At 36.2% G+C, this 19024-nt stretch overlaps 1 pseudogene across 1 annotated transcript in view; it reads right to left on the bottom strand.

Moving 5' to 3' along the window:
- The window catches only part of LOC309486907 (putative methyltransferase TARBP1), a 42460-nt pseudogene that overhangs the window by 8417 nt on the left and 15019 nt on the right, over positions 1 to 19024 (bottom strand). The window contains exons 18-28 of the transcript XR_014211716.1: positions 16234 to 16305; positions 15839 to 15959; positions 15556 to 15666; positions 10602 to 10754; positions 10293 to 10379; positions 10014 to 10213; positions 8106 to 8187; positions 7725 to 7896; positions 7348 to 7497; positions 5090 to 5214; positions 4521 to 4657 (exon numbers count right to left, since the gene is read on the bottom strand). The product of XR_014211716.1 is annotated as a putative methyltransferase TARBP1 (transcript). The remainder of the gene's footprint in view (positions 1 to 4520; positions 4658 to 5089; positions 5215 to 7347; positions 7498 to 7724; positions 7897 to 8105; positions 8188 to 10013; positions 10214 to 10292; positions 10380 to 10601; positions 10755 to 15555; positions 15667 to 15838; positions 15960 to 16233; positions 16306 to 19024) is intronic.

The following is a 19024-nucleotide window of genomic DNA, read 5'->3' as shown; positions in this document are numbered from 1 at the left end:
ATCATGGTTTTGCGCACTGAAAGATTATTAAAAGCCTATATTTTTTATACCTAGCCTGCACAATACATTTAAAATAAGCATAATTTAATTGTATATTATTTCTTTGTAGTGTAGTGTAGGCTATATAAATATATACACTTCTGAATTCTTGACATTCATATATAAATATAACATTTTGAAATGTATGATTGCCTGATTGAATTTTATAAGAGTACTAATAGTAATTTGTTTTTATTAACATGTTTAGATTTTATAAAATTACTGTGCAGATTTTCTCAAGAATTACTTTTTGCTGCTGATTTATACACTCACTAAGTTTAATAAAAATAAATAATACATTTATGTAATATTTAAAGGTGTTAACTGTAATCTTACACTGCAAAATGATAACTTACAAAGGATTAAATTCATCACAATTATGTAAGTATCTGGATATTTGCCGCGGGGCGAGGGCTTCGATAACCTCTCTCTTTTTTGACCATACATGTGTTTGCATCCCTGATATATACAATAGAAGTCGCCTTGGCCACGGTACCGTTCCAATGAACTGCAGTAGCCAAGGCGACTTCTATTGTATATATCTATACCCGCCCGCGCTCTCAGATCACTTGGACGTGGCTGTGTACAAGAGGTAACAACGATATAAATACTGTTCGTTTTCTCACACAAACCGCTCGTTTCGTGTCTTAGGCCATCAATGTGTACTTACGATGGGGAATTGTTTAATTTGGACGACGGGGAATTGTTTTAATTTGGACTCTGTGCATACTCTTTGAGGTGGTGACCATAGACCTGCATTATATGACTGACAGACAAGAACGGTTTGACCTAAAAATATCAAAATTGAAACTACTGCGGAAAAAGACACCTACATCTTGGATGCCCTTGAGGTAAGCTAAAACATACCAAAATTTAATTTCAAAGTGAACTATCCCTTTAAGGTAGCCTATGTCTAAAGAAATTGACTTAAAAAATAAACCTACGCTAAAGTAACTGGAGTGATGATTGTCACAACTATTTTACATTATCGCTTTTATACATTATGTTTTATTGAATTTATTTTTACAGGTCTACCATTATTATTCTTATGTTTTAAATGACTAAACAAAAAAAAAGGTTGTATGTTCCAGTACGTTATTTTTCTCAATACTACACGAGGTAATAAAACATTGTTAAGTTGGTGAATGGATCAGATTCTGCGTAAATAACATTAGGCAATTATTTCACAACCTTCATTATATGCACTTCGAAAAATTACCGAAGTCCTGACCTCGTGGACCTCAATGGTGGGTGCGGGCATGAGAAAGATAGGATCATTAGATGCGCAATATAGAGTTCTCAACGGGCCTGAAAATTACAACCCGACCCGACCCGGCCGGTGGCTTTTAAAGCCCGGACCCGATGTAACCCGACACATCAACATGAATTATCTGCATACCTGTCAAGTTTTGGATTTGAAAATAAGGGAAATCCCCCCCCCCCCCCTCCCCCTCCCCCTCCCCAATATATTATAGCCTAAATGAAAACACAAAATGGTGTATATGAAGAGCATTTATTTAAAGGCTTATTTGCATATTTTCTGTTCATTGCTTGTCTTTACATTTACAATTTATTTTCAATCCACACAATTTTTTCATTTTTCATACTGCTTTTCTTTTACAGTTTTTCATTTCACATAGCCTAACTTTTCTTTACTCTTTTAGTGAGTTATTGTACAAATTTGTTGCAGACTTTGCATTCACGGTATTTACATGAGGGTTTTGTTTTTTGGCAGGAGTGCCTTCCGTCTTTTTTTTTTCTTTTTTTTTTAACGAACTTTATTATGAACAATGCACAGGATAATAGGTACAGAGAACACTACAAATACTGTGCGTGCCATTCCGTCTCTGTAGCGTCCATCATCCGTCTCTGTTTTTTTTTCTTCTGTTTTTTTCCCGCGTTGTCACCATAGACTGTAAGGGTTGTCACTCATCATCTGACCTCAGACACTAACCTCGCGACAACTGCCACCTACAGCACCTGTAGTAGGCTACTGCAGGTGGCAGTTATAGCGAGGCTACTGACAGACTCAGATTAGGAATGTTTTTTTGTTTTTTTTTACTCCGTCCGGGCCCGTAGCTATTATTATTTTTAATAAGGTTAAAAACCGGGAGATTTACGGGAAAATACTAATACGGGAGGACGGCGGGAAAGAAGGGTAAAATACGGGACTTTCCCGGCCAAAACGGGATACTTGACAGGTATGATTATCTGACCGAACCCGGCCCGCGGCCCGACGCTGCGTTATATCCGTTATAAACGGATCAACGCATTTATTTATTTTTTCTCATACACGTAGCCTATTATCATGACCAGCAGACGGGAATTCAAATCAACCTTTAATATTCACGCCTTTTAACAATACAAACAACTGAAACAATAAACTTTAAGCTATATAAATATGCCTTAAATAAAAATCTTCACACAATAATAAATAAAAAGAACTCAAACATGTACCCAGCCAGCGGGCGGGCTACTTTTCACACCACACAATTTTTGAAGAGTTTTTAAACAAAATAGGCCTAGCCTACAAACATAATCGTATGCTTACTTTTATTTACTTTTCATCAACTCCATCTTCTTCTCCAGGCCAGGCTAAAGGCGTTCACGCAGCGGCGTCAGGTCTGCCTCCGCCCCTCTCCATGATGCACGTTGCACGCAGTAGCCAGCCTTTCTTTACGGTGCGATGATTAATAAATGTTTTTTTTTTTTTTTTTACTGAGCGGAAAAGATTAAGCCCGACGTCCGACCCGACCCGAGTCATTTGTTTATATTTTCGACCCGAACCCGCGGGTCCCGTCGGGTTTGTCGGGCCGACCCGACCCGTTGAGAACTCTAGCGCAATATATCGGGAGACATATGGAGTGGGTCAGACATGATTTTGACCACTTCATTAAGTTTTGTTTTGTATAAAACCTTTCTTTAAAGTGAACTTCATTTGTATAACTTGTATCTTAATTTTAACCAATGTTTCATCAACCAATCGCCTAGATTTAATAAATGAGAAGCAAATATAGCAGACAATACAATCAGGACATGGAGGCGCCGGCGCGATATTAAATTCCTTTTAAAATGGAGTGAACAAGGTTTTTCCGTGCACGGAATAGAAAACCCAGGGTGGATTACAGACCGCTTAGAGTCCAGAGAGGAACGTGCTTTCGCTCCACTCCAGGCTTTGATCACATCCCCCTCAGCAGGGTGAATACACCTTATCTTTCCTTAATTTAAGACCTATTCAAACTGAAATTAAGACAATTATTACACTGTTTGAGAAAGGTATGCATAATTACAGCCTTAAAATTGTGAAAAGTGAATTTAAGACATAAGGACAGGCGGGAACCCTGCAATTGACGGAAATCCGTCGCAGACTCGCTGCAATTAACGGAAATCCGTCGTAGCGATGGAGAACTTTAATCCCTATGAACCTCTAGTGTTTTAAAAACAAAACTTCATGCATTTTGCGGAAGAAATTCTTTTTGGTTGTGCTTCAGCTGTGCGGATAAATATGGTTCTCTCTCATAACAAAAAAAACCAACAAAAAACAGAGATTATCCTACTGCTCATAAAACATTTACAAATAGGCTTGAGAGATATAACCAGTTTAGATGAAAAGGATCTCAAGCTGACTAGCTGAATGTTATTGTATCTACATACCCATTAATAGACACAGAACTTCCTGCACTACAACAACCCATAATGAAATGACCCTTCACAATAGATAATGTTTTACAATAAACTCCGTTAGAAAGCTACAAAAGGCAATTTATCGGTTCACCAGTTGAGTAATAAAACCACCATCTCAGCGTCGCCTTTACAACATTTCAAACCCCTCAATTCTTGCCATCTCCGAAAAGCCAAGCTAATGTTGATTCTTGTTTTATGACGAGCTCTGCCGTGTTCTCTTTTTGCCAGCAGACTCTCCTCTGATCAGTGTTTTTTTATTTTTTTTTATTTTTTTTAATTTAGCACGCTCCATGATAAACTTTATTCCTCATTGAGACAACAAACCTATGTCACTCCCACATAGCATCTTTTCTCTACTTACAGATATGACTAGACATGCACAGGCGAGTGGCCTATGTACGCAATTTCCAGCGAAAACCATCCCGACCTGTCTAAAACAAACACTTATAGGCTTACCATAGTGAATTAGGGTAAGACAAAAAATATGTTTTGGAAGAAGGATTGAAAAAAGTTACATAATGTACGTTTAAGCTACATTTTTAAAAGACGCATCCTTTTTTATCAAAGTCATCAAATAATTATTAGAGTCACTGATCCTTAAAAATGTATAAATATATTTGCATTACATAACAAAATGTAAAAACTTAAAATGTGGTTGTCAAACATTTCTGTAGCTACTCTGCTAGGACATTTGCTAATATGATTGAACATTCTGAGATGGCTGAGATGTACAAACACTATTTGGGGCCACTGCATATAGACAGAATTTGGGTGGTGAGTTGGAGGTGTTGGTTTACCCGAGTAAAAGGAGGCTTCTCTCAGGAAACGTGTAATCTTGTAAACTCTGGCTGTTGGATGTCTGCTCTACACCTATTACCCAATATCCCTCTCTCTTCTTCAGCTGCAGGTAATCTGACAACTCGGCGGGCTTCACCTGGAAAATGAAGGCAGATAACTTGAGATTTCTGAACAGCTTCATTAATCATGACAGATTCAATCAACAGAATGCTCATTTTCTACATTTCACCCCACAAAACCGAGCTTCTGATGGTTTTGTGTGGTACATATTTGGCTGATGTAATGCATGATTATGAAGAATAACATCTAGGCTTATTTCAACTCACACTTAGAGGAAATATGAAAATATAACTATTTCTTTAAAGCTGCAGTGTGTAATTTCTGCACCCCTAGTACCACAATTGTGGAAACAATTGATTTTGAAAAAAAAAAAAAACACACAATTTTTGCAGTTTGGATTAGTTTTGAGCAACTGATATATTTGTCAAAAAGGCTGCAAAATAAACTGAACAGAATTGATACTCTATACAAATAAAGAATCTATATCTGGCCAGAAATAAAAACACACCTCAAGCATTGGCAGCCACAACTCTGAAGACACACTGAGCGCCTGGAACTGTTTATCATTAATGTGTCGCAAACTGTCCAGAACCAGAGCTTTGGCCCCAAAGATCTCACACGTCCTGCACAGACCTGGAAAAGACACACAAACACTTGCGGTTTAGTCCTCTGATAATCTTAATAGTAACACGTCTAGATAGATAGATATTTTTATATTTCATATTTCAAATAAATGCTGTTATCTTGACTTTTTATTCATCAAATAATCCTTAGAGGGGGGAAAAAAGCAGCACAACTGTTTTCAACATCAAATCAGAATATTAGAATGATTTATGAAGAATCATGTGACACTGAAGACTGAAGTAATGATGCTGAAAAATCAGCTTTGATCACATGAAAAAAAAAAAAAATCTAAAATATAGTAAAATAGAATACAATTGCAATGATTTTAAATTTACAGTATTTTTGATCAAACAAATAAATGCAGTCTTGGTGAGCATAAGAGATTTCTTTCAAAAACACATCAAATAAAACATTTCACTTATATTATATGATACAGACATTCATATTCATCTGTGGTTTCTTTTATCAGTCTTATTGAAGGCAACTGAGCGCTGATATTTATTCATAGAATGTGACTGAGATAAAGCATGAATGAAAACCATATGCCTATCAAACAAACAATAGTTGGCTTGTGCAGAATGTTTGAATGTGATGAATGAGCCTTTTTTGATGAGCTTGTGTTAAAACAGATTTGTTGGTTGATTCAGAAGGGAAGATGTGTGTGTTGAATGTCTCTGTTATAGTTGCAATGATGACATTCAGAAAACAACAAAGATCAAACAGAATGAAAACAGTGTGAGACACACTAGCATCTGTCACAGCAAAGACAATGAAGACCATAACAGGATGCACTCAATAATAGGGCTATGTTTCGCCAGGAATCTGGTGATATGATATGCATCACAATTTGATATATTGTGGTACTGCAAGAAAGGTGATAATATATTGCACTATTTCTTGTTGAATCAAATTTTAGGGAACACCTATATGCATAAAACTAGAGCAAAAACTCGTATTTAATTTTATTTAATCAAAACAGTGGGATCTGCATTTATATCTATATCACTAATCACTATTTTCTTTAGGTATATATTAGTTCTGGGCAATGATTAATCACGATTAATCCAGGGTTGCTGCACACTTTTTAGAGTCCAATTTAGGGCTTTCTAAGACCTTTTTAAGACCTGAAGAAATCAAAATTAATACCGTACATTAGGGGCGAAATTTCAATATAGTTTTGTTGATAATAATTAGATGATATTTTACTGAGTGTATTTTTGTACTGGTACCATGGCTGGTTTAGGCCTGTTGTTGACAGCAGACTCACAAAGAAATTCATATTTTTCATATTCTATGCAGTGGTCAGTTCAAAGAAGTGACAGAAATTAACATTTTTATTAAGGGGCGATATTTGCCACCTTAAATTGATTTCCAGGAGCATTTTCACCTATGGACATTTTTTTCTAAAAGATAATATGTATGCGAATTAGATAGTTTTAATTTGGAAAGCATTTAGATATGTTTAAGTCAAAGTGTCATCTAAAATTTAAAACAAGACTTTTTATGGCCTAAAATTAAAAAAATCTAATTTAAGACTTTTTAAGGATTCACGGGAACCCTGTAATCACATCCAAAATAAGTTTAAGATAATATAAAATAAAAATATATTTAAGAAATATTTGCATGTGTGTATATATATATATAAAAAAATACATAATTTATATTATACATAAATATTTTATATCTAAATAACACATTTTTCTTAAATATATACATGCATATGTGTGTATTTACAAAATAATTATACACAGTATACACACAAAAATTATGTAAACACAGACTTATTTTGGATGCGATCAATCACGATTAATCGTTGCCCAGCACTAGTGTATATATGTGTATATATGTGTGTATATATATATATATATATATTACAGACAGAAACAGAAAGTGCATAGTCCAATCCATGACTACATGACACTGTTTTATATTCAATACTGTAAAGCTGCTTGTTTTAAAGCAATCTATTGTATAAAGTGCTATATTAAATATGCCTTCACTGGAGTGCTGAATTGCTGAGCTCGTTCAAACATCCACATCGATATGATCAGATGTTTTCTAGGGTTTAGCCATCATAAACAATTTTATTGATCCCTTCTCCTATATAATATTACTATCATTCATTTTGTCTATTTGTCTTACCGCCCAGATTGGTGGGCTTGTCGATGAGTGATGCGACCACCAGGAGGTTGCTGGTGAGTTTGCCCAGGCGTGCTGCCCTCTGCTGGGCCATGAGCTCAGGCTCCTGCTCCTGGATGCTCATCTTCCACGGGGTGATTTTCTTCTGAACTTCTGCCCAGCGCTCGTCAGACATATCAGACATATAACATGTGTGCTTGTAATGTAATGATTTCACTCTTCTTCTAACAAATTAGCTGGTGCTGTAAAACACTGAACATTAGAGCTGACAAGACCGTATCCCTCACACTGATTGAAACCAGGGAAATAGCTGAAGATTCTCATGGTTTTTATAAGTGTGGTGAGGTTCCTGCTCTCTGCTGCCCTCATGTGGTGATTACCTTTGTCCTGCTGGATCCAGTCACCAGGCTGGAGTTCACAGAGATCCCTCACACGGTTCTTCAAAGGCAGGGCGGCGCACATCGGGAAGACAACAAAACTCTCAAATTTCCACAGTGGAAGCCACTCATCTTCTGACAACTCTGAGAGACTGGGAAAGGTCTGGAATATTGTCTGGAGAAGCAGAGAACGTGATGCTGATGGATTATGACAGGTCAGAACAAATGACATTATACACAGACAATAGGAAAAAAAGGTGTGTGTGTGTAACGGAATAGAATATACAGTTTGTACAGTATAAAAATCATTACACCTATGGAGAGTCCCCACAAAGATAGCAAAACCGTGTGTGTGTGTGTGTGTGTGTGAGAGAGAGATCTCACCTCAACACTGTAATCCCTGATTGGGTGGAAAGCACTGAAGAAGAAATGCTCCTGGATTCTAGACCAATTTTTCATTGCATTTCTGTGGAGAAAAAAAAAAAAAAAAAAAAAAAAAAAAGGTTTTACAAGTCTCTGGTATCTCCAGGTTTCTTCTGAGAATCTAAGAAAAACCAGTCCCAAAATTTGTCGCTATAATTTAGGATCGCATTCACAGGTCTATTAAACCCTGTAAAGCAGATATGGAGTTCATATTAAAGGGATACTCCACCGAAAAATGAAAATTCTGTCATCATATATACTCACCCTCATGTTGTTTCAAAACTGTATGAATTTCTTTCTTCTGCTGAACAGAAAGGAAGATATTTAGAAGAATGTAGGTAACCAGACAGTTTTAGATACCATTGACTTCCATAGTAGGAAAAAAAAATACTATGGAAGTCAATGGTATCTAAAACTGTCTGGTTACTGACATTCTTCTAAATATCTTCCTTTCTGTTCAGCAGAAGAAAGAAATTCATACAGGTTTGAAACAACATGAGAGTGAGTATATGATGACAGAATTTTCATTTTTCGGTGGAGTATCCCTTTAAAGGAGGAAAAAACACTAGTTTTATTCAGAGGCCCAAACTGAGCAAAAAAATATGTAATTTGGTGCACTTGCTGATAAAAAATTCTGATAGACTTAAAGGTCCTCTAAGCGATGTCACGCGTTTTTTAGGCTAAAACATTTTTTGTCACATACAGCAAACATCTCCTCACTATCCGCTAGCTGCCTGTCCCCTGAACACACTGTAAAAAAAACACGGTCTCTGTAGACAGCCCAGGCTCCACAAACGGCAAGAAAAACAAACTGGCCCAGCCTGGACCACGAAACATAACAAACAGTGTTCCTGCCAATAACAGACTAGAATGATTTGGGGGTGGGGGTTTGGGGGTTAGTTCGCATGCACGTGTGGGGAGTGGAGGAGAGAGAAGCATGTAGAGGGAAGTTAGCTAGAGAAGAGATGTCCTAGACAACGACAACGACTAACGTTACAAATGTATATTCTTGAGAATTTTGATATGGCCGACACACGACCAAAGAGACGACTTTCCGATGAACAAATAACAAAGATGAGGGAAAAGGAACAGTGAAGTCCTGAAAAGGAAAAGCATTCAAAAGGTGGCGAGAATTCCGACGGCAGAAGGGCTTCCAATCCGACATTCAGGTGGCTCTGTTTTTGCTGGACAGGTGGGTAAATCCAGTTTGTTTTTTCTAAATGGTTCATGACTGTTTCAGGAAGCACGGAAGGGGGGGGGGGGGATCAAGCTAGCCTCTGTTTTGTTTGACAATACTTCGAACAACAAGTGACATCACCCAACATCGTTTAGAGCACCTTTAATGTAAATTAATGAGATCTGTATCACAGTATAGCAGACTACTTACATAAAATGGTTATAAATATCTGTTGTCACTCTGTATCTCCCAATAATATGCGTTAGATTTTTCTGATCAAAGCTCTGTAGTTTTTATTGTGGGGGGAAAACATATGATGACTGACAAATATACGTTCATTGAAAGCCTGAAGGTCACAATTTAATATGATCTTTCTAAAAAAAATTATGTATGGATAATCAATTAAACCTAAATAGCTTCAGTCCAATAAGTGTTCATCTTGAAATATTAAAGTTCTTAAATTTACTAAACAAAAATCAGTAAAGATTTCCGATTTACCACGGCCTGAAGGGGGACATTTTTACAGTTCTATTAAAAGGCCTTTTGCTTGCTAAAAAAGCATAAACTATCAATTAGACATCAGAAGGCATTTTTCAAAGTTGATCATGTCGACAATTTAGAGGCCTTAGAAATTCCCGAATCAAATAAGATGAAGTGCGCTTTACAGGGTTAATGAGTGAATCTTTTCTCACCCAGTGTTCTGCATGGCTTCAGCCTGCTGTAAACAGGCCTGGACCACCGTGGTCAGCCCACCCAGGTTTTCCTCCAGGGCACGGGCGTCCTCCAGCTCCCACACCCTCTTAAGGGCGAGCAGGGCATAGAGACGAACGCTGAAGTTATGACTGAAACACCACTGCAGGCTCACCTCCACCGCTCTACGCCACTGCACCTCCTGAGAGAAAACACAAATAAATGTTGATTTCTTCCTGTTCGCAGAGGAAGAAATTAGATTAAAATTATAAAAACTGCACCTTATCTTGCAGTTTCGGGAAGAGGACGTTCAGGTGCACGAGGACAGAGAAAAAAGTGCAAATGCTTGTTCTTGTCTTCTCATGCTCCTGCAAAACAAATTATTTACCAGTAAATAGACATATCTACATAACTCAAGCTGCTGTGTGTAACATTTTAGGTGTTAAAATACTTCCTCCTGTCCGAGTTTAATCTAGTTCTTTTTTTCTACCGCAGAACTTGGAATGAGAAGCATTCAAGCCTGGTTTTGTTGCGTATGTGTTGCACCTGTTTGTAGATTGAGGTTTGTGAGTTAATAAGTTCAGACTCACCAGACTGAAACAGTTCCACAGGTTCTGGATGCGAGACGGGTTCAGATGGAGGATCAGGATCAGGGTCCATTCGATCAGGTACTTGACGGATGCTTGGTTACTGCAGAACCCGGCCTCACACACGTGACTCAACACACAGTCCGACACAAACTCCTGTGGCAGATAACAAAGTACACTATTAAAGTGACTATATAAGTCTTACCTGCTAGAAAAACATAACTAATTTTCATATGGAAAAACTGAATTTAATTTTTTTTACAAACACACACATATAATTTTTTTACATTTCTTCTACACACACACATATATATATATATACATATATGTACACATATATATACATACATATATATGTGTGTGTGTGTGTGTGTGTGTGTGTGTGTGTGTGTGTGTGTGTGTGTGTGTGTGTGTGTGTGTGTGTGTGTGTGTGTGTGTGTGTGTGTGTGTGTGTGTAAATAGAAAATGGTTTGATTTTTTAAAAAAAGGTTTAATAATTTATATAAAATAAGTTGCATTATATATATATATATATATATATATATATATACATATACACACACATATACATATATATATATACACACACACACACACACATACATGATCTATACATCATATATATCTATACATTAAAAAATCTAATTCAAATATATATATTGCAATTTAGATTGCATCTCATGTTTGTAAAAAAAAAAAGAAAAAGAAAAAAAGAAGATTACAAACAAAACAAAAATAGCAAGATTGTTTTATTTAGTATAGACTGCATTAGTGCCCGCCCACTCTTTCAGCAGCGCTGGTTCCGGAAGAATTTTTTTCATTCATTTTTCCCATAGGGATTTAAAAAAAAGTTTTTGATAAAGTATTATAAGCCATGAACCAAGCCAATCAGCCATGAGGTGAATCATAACTTTACAAACTTCGATTTGAAGCAAAAAAATAAAAACTTTCGGTACAAGACTGTGTATTTTATGTAGGGCTGGGCGATATGGCTGAAAACTGTATCACGATATAAGTGTTTCATATCGGTCGATATCGATAATTATTGAATTTTTTTTATAACATATTTAAAATAAGGACCAGTCCAGGAGACAAATATATTACATTTAAAGATTTTTTATTTTAAATTTAACCTACCTCTGATTATAATCCCATCAGTTAAAAAGGCAGAAATGTCAACACGACCATGGAAAACTCAAAAGTCTAAAATCACAATGAACACTTAACAATTATCTCTTAACATTAAGGTGCAAAATTAAAGAATACGTAAGAAATGCTTTATAAAGGGGTGGGCGATATGGCAAAAATATAATATTACGATTTCTTTCTATAAATTATATAAATCTATTTCTTTCTATTTTCTATAAATTATACATTGATACTTATTAAAGCTATTAATAAAGTTATTAGTCAAGAGCAGTGAGTGATTTTCTCTTAACATTTTGTTGTTTTATTAACATTAAAGGGATAGTTCTCCTAAAAATTCTAATTTTCATAATTTACTCTCTCACGTTGTTTTAAACTCGAATAAGTTTCTTTCTTCTGTTGAAAATAAAAGTTATTTGGAAGAATGTGGGTAACCAAACAGTTGATGTACCCCAGTGACTTCCATAGTATATTTTTCCTCCTATGGAAGTCAATGGGGACCAGCTACTGTTTGGATACCCACATTCTTCAAAATATTAATATTAGAAATTATTAGAAGGCAATTAATACAGGTTTGGAACAACATTAGAGTGCGTAAATAATGAGATAATTTTTATTTTTGGGTGAACTATCCCTTTAAAGATGAACTGAACTGAAAAAAAAAAATTTGATAACGTGTTGTTTATGACAATTAAAAGTAAATGACACTAAAAAAAATTATAAAAAATATCAATATAGCTTTTTTTAAAAGCAACACAAAAATTGCGTTTGTTAGTATAAGAACGCTGGCAATTCTGATGACGTCACTGGAATGGTAGGACCTGCGAAGGTATATGGCAGCTGCAACTGCAGGTCCTATACACACGAAAATGAGTCATTTTGGTTACGCGTTTGAGCCTGTGAGGGACAGGCCAGTAGTACTGACTACCACCACAAGGAGAACGATCAGTTTCAGGCTTCACCTACAGTACAGGATCGTTTGGGGGGAGCGGCGCGCGCTGTATCGATTCGCCTCACTGATCAAGTGCAAAAGAAACTACGAGCATGCAACGCCGTTACGTTGTAAATTACACGAAAAGTAATGCAGGTATGATCCAGATTGTATTTACAATGTACATAGTCAATTATTAATGGAGCAATAGTGGTTCATGGTGTTATAAGAGGGAAATGTGGTGGGAGGTTGGAGGGCTGTAGTAGCCTGTCATGCACTCTCATTTATTGTATACAAGCACATTATGCATTTTATTAAATAGAGACTGCTTATATATGTCGTGTGCATTTAGAGAAAAATACTAAAACATGGTTGAGGTACTGTGCGTTTTAGAAAGTCGAGGCAGATAAATGGCAAATGTGATTGGACGAATTAATCCAATGGGATCGCTTGTTCAGTTAGCTGCACGCAAAATGTTAAAATCAAAATACTGCACGGCCGGTTACTGCACACAGATACCTCTTACTATGAACCTAGCAGCTAACGTTAGTTCTGCGAGTTGAACTCCCTGCATCAACAATGTTTCCTGACACGATGAACATCAGCTAGCTTCAGGGTAAGTAGAGAGGGACATTGGATTCTGTTTACAGACCTGCTGCGGTTTAGTTAGCTGCTAGTAAACGCATTATTAAGGCAGCTGGGGTTACGATACATTTGCACAGGCTAACGTTAACTTTGACAAGGAAACCAGGCTTTATAGCGTTCAACAAAACTGAGACTGACACACTCGGCATTCATTGAAATTGAGTCACAAAACCAAGCTAGATACCAAACGATCCAACCTAGGTAAAGAGCTAGCAGCTAAACACGTTGGAAGCACTTTTGTCAAACTCCACAAGCTAGCCACCACTCCGACCATATAAACTGTATAAATAAATAATGACTCCGACGATATCACAGATTGATGCGTTTATTAGCAGCTAACTAAACCACAGCAGGTCTGTCAACAGAATCCAATGTCCCTCTCTACTCACCCTGAAGCTAGCTGATGTTCATCGTGTCAGGAAACATTGTTGATGCAGGGAGTATTTTGATTTTAACATTTTGCGTGCAGCTAACTGAACAAGCGATCCCATTGGATGAATTCGTCCAATCACATTTGCCATTTATCTGCCTCGACTTTCTAAAACGCACAGTACCTCAACCATGTTTTAGTATTTTTCTCTAAATGCACACGACATATATAAGCAGTCTCTATTTAATAAAATGCATAATGTGCTTGTATACAATAAATGAGAGTGCATGACAGGCTACTACAGCCCTCCAACCTCCCACCACATTTCCCTCTTATAACACCATGAACCACTATTGCTCCATTAATAATTGACTATGTACATTGTAAATACAATCTGGATCATACCTGCATTACTTTTCGTGTAATTTACAACGTAACGGCGTTGCATGCTCGTAGTTTCTTTTGCACTTGATCAGTGAGGCGAATCGATACAGCGCGCGCCGCTCCCCCCAAACGATCCTGTACTGTAGGTGAAGCCTGAAACTGATCGTTCTCCTTGTGGTGGTAGTCAGTACTACTGGCCTGTCCCTCACAGGCTCAAACGCGTAACCAAAATGACTCATTTTCGTGTGTATAGGACCTGCAGTTGCAGCTGCCATATACCTTCGCAGGTCCTACCATTCCAGTGACGTCATCAGAATTGCCAGCGTTCTTATACTAACAAACGCAATTTTTGTGTTGCTTTTAAAAAAAGCTATATTGATATTTTTTATAATTTTTTTTAGTGTCATTTACTTTTAATTGTCATAAACAACACGTTATCAAATTTTTTTTTTTCAGTTCAGTTCATCTTTAAGGACAAGCGGCAGCGTGTTTACTATTACTACTGTCTCTTTAAGAGCTGCGCGCGACGCGTCTATTATACACGCATTTGACAAGCAGATTTTCTCTCAATTTTCTCAAGTTTGCTTTCACTTTAGACATATCCGACTAGTTTATGTAAACCTTGTGTGTATAACAGTATTAGCAAAATAAGACTCGAAAGATAACTTAGTATTCAGGCGCTGGTAGACAGGCTTTTAGTGCATGTGAGCTTCACATGTATGCGCTGAGAAACTAGCTAGAACAGCGCATAAGCACGCGAATAACAGAAAAACTGACGACGGTCTTGCATAATCTGCAGACGACATTGGTCTGACTACGGTCAGACTTTAAGTCAGGCGAGCTGACTTTTTCTGTTTTATCTAGTTACTAGAGAGTGAGTGCCTTTGTTCATGCAATCAAACTTGCTTTGCTGGTTTCTTCCAACGAAAAAAATAAATAAATAATTATCGAACGTTTTATCGAACGCATTTTTTATTGATATTGATTACGTGTCTATCGCGATACATATCGTTATCGTTTTATCGCCCAGCCCTAATTTTATGGCTTTACGGCTGAGAACTACAATCCAGTAAGGCTGTCTTAAATGGTTTATAAGTTATTGTTAAAAATCAGTTTCCCTATGGAGAAAATGAATAGAAAAAGTATTTCCGGAACCCAACTGTTGCACTCTATTACAAATAACAGCCTTTATATATATATATATATATATATATATATATATATATATATATATATATATATATATATATATATATATAAGTCGTCATTATAGAATATTTAATTAATTCATATTTTTTCTTCATTGTGCCCGTCTAACTATGTAGGCCTGTTATACATCCACTAGATTTAATCGAGTAATGTTTAGTAGAAATGACTGAATGTTAATATTACTTTGTGAGGTTGTTATCAAATTGGTATCGGCCAAAATCCTTGAAATCCAAGTGTATTAATATGCATGTGCGTGTGTGTAGAGATCTAACCAGTCTGAGTTTATGCAGTAGCAGCAGCAGCGTCTGCCACACACGGTTCTTCACTCTGTGCTGGATGGAGTTGCTATAGTAACGTACTTTGGATTTTGAAATCTCGGCATCCTGAGGGAAGGAAAAGAGAAACAGGAGGGAACTTTAATCATAAACACATGCAATAACCATGAGAAGAACAGAACAGAATCAAACACACACTCATTGTTTTCAGGAAGTGCTTTCTTTAAGAATTGAACACCCAATTTCCAGTAAGAGCTGTAGTTAAGAACTGAACACAAACCTTCCTCAGTAATCGTTGCACGAGCTCTTCCATCAGACGCTGGTGGAGACGATTAGATGGATTCAAGCGGCAGAGAAAAGCCAAAGCACACACTCGAGGAAACTGATCGTCTCTGTTATCACTGGAAATGAGATTCAGAATAATAAATGTAAATCAGCATCAAAGTATTTGACATGCTACTGTATGAGGAAAAGTACAATGAATATATTTAATTCAAGTAGTTTTGAACCACAGTCTATTTATAAAAGTCATGCTTAGTCAATGATGCCAACCTCTAAAATGTGCATACCACAACATTTCTTCACAATTATGGAATGCTTTAATGAAACATTACTCACTAGTGTATCAAAAGTGACAACTATCTTACATTACAAACAGCTAGTGTTGTGGTTTACCTGCTGACAGCTGTGTTTGCTGCACAAGTATCACCAAATTGCTCAACATAGCTTTGAACCTCCTGAACAAGCCTGAAAGCAAGAGAATAAAGGAAAATAAATGAATAAAATAATAATAGTGTGTGTATATATATATATATATATATATATTTATTGATTTATTTATGCACATATGCGTATGTATTAGAGCAGTCAAATAGATTAATATAAAATATTATATAAAAAGATATGGGTATTATAAAAAGACAAATACTACGGCTGCATGATATCGAAAGAAAATGCGATATTCGATACGATAATGCTTAAAGTGTGTAAAATTAATTTAAATGATCTTTAAAATATATTCAAAATGATATAACCTACATACGTGTTTCACATTCTTTTTGTGACAAGAAAACATCCCAACAACTTCTGAAAGTGAACATCAGTGTTTTACTGTAGCATAAGTATAAGTGTTATTTTAACATCAGTGTAAACTACGGGGTTTAGGGTTTCAGGTTATCCTACATTAGGTTTATTTAACAGCAGAAACTGAATAATCAAATTTAAAAATAAAACACGGCTTAGTTTTCACTCTATGAATTAAATATCGGCTATATAGTATACTGATTCTTATTAAAGCTACAAAAGTTATGCAGCAAAGAGCAGTGAGTGATTTTTGGTCTATTGCTCATGACCCCAGTTATTGCAAGCCGTTGCGATATGCATATACATTTGCGATATTTCGATATATTGTGCAACTTTTGTAACTTACATACTTTGTTACTATATATATATATATATATATATATATATATATATATAGGGGTGGAACGGTACACAGAAGTCACGGTTCGGTTCATACCTCGGTTCAGACATCACGGTTGGGTACGAGCTCTGTACAATGGAGGGAAAAGCAAAACAAAAATGCAGAAGGCTTGTGCATGTCTCAGGCTGTACCACCAAAGGAAAATAAATTACTTAAGCCTTGTATTTTTTAAATAAGTTTTATTAATAAAGTAAAGGCATAGAACCAGTTTATTTGTAGTGCACTGACAATAGTTTTATATAATTAGTTTATTAATTAAATTAATAAAAAGACAAAAAGACCTTGAGATATGTTTGGTAATGGTACCTGAATGAATTGAAAATGTATTTGCTTTTTAATTAACAGTAACTTAAACACTTTGCAGTTTGAATGATGTCCTGTATAAAAAAAATGACGGAGTATGTTTTCATTTTCCACTGTTCGATCGCGCCCACACCTCACACACACACACGCGCGCGCACACAAATATAAGTAAACACTTTGCGACTTTTCGAACGCGCCCGCGCCTCTCTCTCTCTCTCTCTCTCTCTCTCTCTCTCTCTCTCTCTCTCTCTCTCTCTCTCTCTCTCTCTCTCTCTCTCTCTCTCTCTCTCTCTCTCTCTCAGCGTTGCACATCGCTGCCTGCTTCAGAGTAAGCACCGAAACGTGACACCCGGCCGTACCGTTTCGGTTCAATACGAAAACATGCATGTACCGTTCCACCCCTAAAAGCTACTGATACATACGACAAACCAGAAAGAATTAAACAATTTATCACTGATATGGAATAAGAAAATAGCATGATTATAAAGTCTAACATCAGCCTTTTTTGAACTGTCATTATGAAATGTATTATAATTTACAATAGATCGAATTAATATGAAATAATGTTATTTTCTAAATACTGTATGCGCTAAACAATGATGTACATAAAAAAAAAAAAACCTGATTTATTTGTAATCCAATTCCCTGACATTCCCCGCTTCTGATTTGCAGACAGACTGAGGGGGCGGGGCATTACGTAAACAACGACAAACGAAATGGCCAATCATTTCGGCAAGAACGCGAGTATTTTGCATATATCTCAGAATGCTTGTCACAACAGTAGTAAACCTTCTTAAAATGAACGTTTTTATTATTATTTTTATGTGCTCAAGATTTCTCATAAACAGTTCTATAACCAACTTGTTTTTTAACTTACAGCTCTTATCCTTAACTTTACCTACCGTCATGCACATTGATAGCCAGTATCCGAACTATAAATATAGGTTGTCCTCACAGTAGAATTATGTTGTCTAGGAATAAAAAACACCAGACAGAATGACTATATTGGAACGACACATTTATGAGCGTTTCAATTTTTGTTTTATGCACTTACATTTCTACATTTTTTCAATTATTTAAAATATCTTTATCAACTGTCATAAAACGGATTTACTGCTAAATAAATTCAATGAAATTAGGAGGGATCAACTGATCATCTAATTGTTTGATTGATTTAAGACAAATATTGTACACAAACTATCAAACTAATTGTATGTTTTTCATCAAGTTTATTCATCATCTGACAATAAATATTTCACACACCATTTTACGTTAGTGCAATGACAAATTAAAGCAGGTCTTTTAGAACTGACGATCAAAACGTCTCGATCGCCCCCGGTGACTGGTCCTAGTAAAGGTCATAAGCCCCGCCTCCCCGTGTTATTCTCCACCGTGAGACCAACTAAACAATTAAATTACACTTCAAATATCTTTTTTCCAAAGGTGGTTTCTGTCATTTACTGTAGTTTTTTTTATCACGCTGATGTAAGTTCAAGTGTCTGTTTTTTAAATAAGCTTGTTTTTAGTTAATTACGCGATGCTATAAAAACGGTGATGTAACGTCATGATTGACAGCTGTGATTGACAGGTTCTATAAGTAGTCACTGATGCACCAACAGACTTTTTATATATATATATATATATATATATATATATATATATATAAAAAGTCTGTTGGTG

The sequence above is a fragment of the Leuciscus leuciscus genome (genome assembly GCF_965113295.1).
Source record: "Leuciscus leuciscus genome assembly, chromosome: 22".
NCBI classification, from domain to species: domain Eukaryota; kingdom Metazoa; phylum Chordata; class Actinopteri; order Cypriniformes; family Leuciscidae; genus Leuciscus; species Leuciscus leuciscus.
Note: the sequence above shows the minus strand (reverse complement) of the source record. Positions and strands in the feature narration are given on the sequence as shown.